Here is a 5,000-nt window from a genome sequence, read left to right as displayed (position 1 = left end):
GTCAGTTCGTCGAACACAAATTTTTTAAAAAATTCGAAAAAACGTTTAATCCAGTTGTATTTAATAGAGATATAACCGTTTCCGCAAAAATATTTATACCTTATAACGCTTTTTAACGAAATAACTCGAAATAAGTATTTCGGACTTTTCCGCCGGCCGAAATTTTTCTAAGTCCCAACGTACCGGTCCAGAATGAGACAAAGTTCCAAAGGCCCGGTCGTATCCGTCCGTTTTTTTTTAACCTTCCACGGACGAAATAAACGTTTAATCCCGACGTAAAATACAATAATATAGCGATTTATATAAAAATATTCATACCTCATAACGCTTTTTAACGAAATAACTCGAAAAAACTTTTCGGTCCGAAATTTTTCTAAGTCCCTACGTACCGCTCGAGAATGCGACTAAGTTCCAACGTCCCGGGCGCGATCATACTTTTTTTATATAACTTTTCAGCGACGAAATAAATGCTTAATCCCGATGTAAAACGTCATTTTAAAGCGATTTATGCAAGAATATTCGCACCTTATAACGCTTTTAAGCGAAATAATTCAAAAAAACCTTTCGAATAAAAAATTTTTTTTTAACGTTTTCGGGACCAAATAAACGTTTAATCCCGACGTAAAATATAATAATACAACGATTTATATAAAAATATTAATACCTCATAACGCTTTTTAACGAAATAACTCGAAAAAACTTTTCGGTCGAAAATTTTTCTAAGTCCCTACGTACCGGTGGAGAGTATGACCAAGTCCGACGGGCCGAGTCGCGTCGGTCCACTATTTTTTTTTAACGTTTTCGGGACCAAATAAACGTTTAATCCCGACGTAAAATATAATAATATAGCGATTTATATAAAAATATTCGTACCTTATAACGCTTTTTAACGAAATAACTCGAAAAAACTTTTCGGTCGAAAATTTTTCTAAGTCCCTACGTACCGGTGGAGAGTATGACCAAGTCCGACGGGCCGAGTCGCGTCGGTCCACTATTTTTCTTTAACGTTTTCGGGACCAAATAAACGTTTAATCCCGACGTAAAATATAATAATATAGCGATTTATATAAAAATATTCGTACCTTATAACGCTTTTTAACGAAATAACTCGAAAAAACTTTTCGGTCGAAAATTTTTCTAAGTCCCTACGTACCGGTGGAGAGTATGACCAAGTCCGACGGGCCGAGTCGCGTCGGTCCACTATTTTTTTTTAACGTTTTCGGGACCAAATAAACGTTTAATCCCGACGTAAAATATAATAATATAGCGATTTATATAAAAATATTCATACCTTATAACACTTTTAAGCGAAATAACTCGAAAAAACTTTTCGGTCGAAAATTTTTCTAAGTCCCTACGTACCGGTGGAGAGTATGACCAAGTCCGACGGGCCGAGTCGCGTCGGTCCACTATTTTTTTTTAACGTTTTCGGGACCAAATAAACGTTTAATCCCGACGTAAAATATAATAATATAGCGATTTATATAAAAATATTCATACCTTATAACACTTTTAAGCGAAATAACTCGAAAAAACTTTTCGGTCGAAAATTTTTCTAAGTCCCTACGTACCGGTGGAGAGTATGACCAAGTCCGACGGGCCGAGTCGCGTCGGTCCACTATTTTTCTTTAACGTTTTCGGGACCAAATAAACGTTTAATCCCGACGTAAAATATAATAATATAGCGATTTATATAAAAATATTCATACCTTATAACACTTTTAAGCGAAATAACTCGAAAAAACTTTTCGGTCGAAAATTTTTCTAAGTCCCTACGTACCGGTGGAGAGTATGACAAAGTCCGACGGGCCGAGTCGCGTCGGTCCACTATTTTTTTTTAACGTTTTCGGGACCAAATAAACGTTTAATCCCGACGTAAAACTTAATAACATTCCCATTTATATAAAAATATTCGTACCTCATAACGCTTTTTAACGAAATAACTCGAAAAAACTTTTCGGTCCGAAATTTTTCTAAGTCCCTACGTACCGCTCGAGAATGCGACTAAGTTCCAACGTCCCGGGCGCGATCGTACTTTTTTTATATAACTTTCCAGCGACGAAATAAACGCTTAATCCCGATGTAAAACGTCATTTTAAAGCGATTTATGCACAAATATTAGCACCTTGTAACGCTTTTAAGCGAAAAAATTCGAAAAAACGGTTCGATTAAAAAATTTTTTTTAAAGTTCTCGGGACGAAATAAACGCTTAATCCCGACGTAGAAATACATAATATTCCCATTTATATAAAAATATTCATACCTCGTAACGCTTTTAAGCGAGATAACTCGAAATAACTTTTCGGTCCGAAATTTTTCTAAGTCCCTACGTACCGGCCGGGGGATCGACGAAGTGCCAACCTCCCGGTCATGTCGGTCCGGAGGGGGCAATTTTTTAAAAAAATAAAACGAAATCGTTACGTTCGACTAGAATTCGTCGAACCATAACGATTTCTATAAAAATATTCATACCTCGTAACGCTTTTAAGCGAAATAACTCGAAATAACGTTTCGGTCCGAAATTTTTCTAAGTCCCAACGTACCGCTCGAGAATGCGACTAAGTTCCAACGTCTCGGGCGCGATCGTAAATTTTTTACGGCACCTTTCGGGGACGAAATAAACGCTTAATCCCGATGTAAAACGTCATTTTAAAGCGATTTATGCAAGAATATTCGCACCTTATAACGCTTTTAAGCGAAAAAATTCGAAAAAACGGTTCGATTAAAAATTTTTTTTTAACGTTGTCGGGACGAAATAAACGCTTAATCCCGACGTAGAAATACGTAATATTGCTATTTATGTAAAAATATATACGCATCATAACGCTTTTAAGCGAGATAACTCGAAATAACTTTTCGGTCCGGAATTTTTCTAAGTCCCTACGTCCCGGCCGGGGGATCGACGAAGTGCCAACCGCCCGGTCATGTCGGTCCGGAGGGGGCAATTTTTTAAAAAAATAAAACGAAATCGTTACGTTCGACTAGAATTCGTCGAACCATAACGATTTCTATAAAAATATTCATACCTCGTAACGCTTTTTAACGAAATAACTCGAAAAAACTTTTCGGTCCGAAATTTTTCTAAGTCCCAACGTACCGGTCGAGAATGCGACTAAGTTCCAACGTCCCGGGCGCGATCATACTTTTTTTATATAACTTTCCAGCGACGAAATAAACGCTTAATCCCGACGTAAAACGTCATTCTAAAGCGATTTATGCAAGAATATTCGTACCTTGTAACGCTTTTAAGCGAAAAAATTCGAAAAAACGGTTCGATTAAAAAATTTTTTTTAAAGTTCTCGGGACGAAATAAACGCTTAATCCCGACGTAGAAATACATAATATTGCCATTTATATAAAAATATTCATACCTCGTAACGCTTTTTAGCGAGATAACTCGAAATAACTTTTTGGACCGGAATTTTTCTAAGTCCCTACGTACCGGCCGGGGGATCGACGAAGTGCCAACCGCCCGGTCATGTCGGTCCGGAGGGGGCAATTTTTTAAAAAAATAAAACGAAATCGTTACAGTCGACTAGAATTCGTCGAACCATAACGATTTCTATAAAAATATTCATACCTTATAACGCTTTTAAGCGAAATAACTCGAAATAACTTTTCGGTCGAAAATTTTTCTAAGTCCCTACGTACCGGTCGAGAATGCGACTAAGTTCCAACGTCCCGGGCGCGATCATACTTTTTTTATATAACTTTCCAGCGACGAAATAAACGCTTAATCCCGATGTAAAACGTCATTCTAAAGCGATTTATGCACAAATATTAGCACCTTGTAACGCTTTTAAGCGAAAAAATTCGAAAAAACGGTTCGATTAAAAATTTTTTTTTAACGTTCTCGGGACGAAATAAACGCTTAATCCCGACGTAGGAATACATGATATTCCCATTTATGTAAAAATATATACGCATCACAACGCTTTTAAGCGAAATAACTGGAAATAACCGTTCGGTACGAAATTTTTCAAAGTCAGACGGGCTCTCGAGCGTTGCTCGCTCGCTGCGCTCGCTCGAAAAAAAAACTAGCCCAACCCAAAACCAATCCCTTTTTCGCGTTCGTTCCTCGATTTCTCTTGAAATCGGAGAAACTCGCGGGATCGGTTTTGGGTTGGGCTAGTATAAGTTCGAGCGAGCGCAGCGAGCGAGCAACGATCGCGACCGTTACTTCGTACGTCCACGGTATATTTTCGTTACGTTAATTTTTCGTTACTTTCGTCTCGTTTCTTGGATCGATCGAGAGCGGTTTGGTCGATGGTGAAAGAAGGAAAAAACGAGAGAACGAAAAGTAAAAGAGGAGCGAGCGCGCGTCTCGCCCTTGCGAATTACGTCGTCGTATTTTCGTACGTACGTACGTACCTTAAGAATATCGTACGTACCCCGGCGCTGACCCGCGATGCGGGGGGTTGGGGGGGGGGGAGTGGCGCCCGGGCACGCCCTCGAGACGTTATCTCTATTGGATTTAAAGGAAAAAAAAATCGCTACGTACGACCATCGTTCGCATCGACGGCCGTACGTAGCGAAATTGTGTTTGGAATTAAATTGTCGATTCCAGCGGAGTATTGGTTTTTTGCTTGAAAACGACAAAGTCCAGCGGCGTATTGCTTTTGAATCGCACTCGACGAAAATTGATTTAAAGGAAAAAAAATCGCTACGTACGACCATCTAAGGCCGTACGCAGCGAAATTCCTTTTTCAAGCGCACGCGACAAAGTCCAGCGGCGTATTGCTTTTTCAAGCATACTTAAAAAATTCAAAGTCCAGCGGCGTATTGCTTTCGCTGGCATATAAAAATTCAAAGTCCAGCGGCGTATTGCTTTCGCCGGCATATAAAAATTCAAAGTCCAGCGGCGTATTGCTTTCGCTGGCATATAAAAATTCAAAGTCCAGCGGCGTATTGCTTTCGCCGGCATATAAAAATTCAAAGTCCAGCGGCGTATTGCTTTCGCTGGCATATGAAAATTCAAAGTCCAGCGGCGTATTGCTTTC

The sequence above is a fragment of the Bombus fervidus genome, unplaced genomic scaffold (genome assembly GCF_041682495.2).
Source record: "Bombus fervidus isolate BK054 unplaced genomic scaffold, iyBomFerv1 scaffold0083, whole genome shotgun sequence".
Taxonomy (NCBI): Eukaryota; Metazoa; Arthropoda; class Insecta; order Hymenoptera; family Apidae; genus Bombus; species Bombus fervidus.
This window is presented reverse-complemented; position numbering follows the sequence as displayed.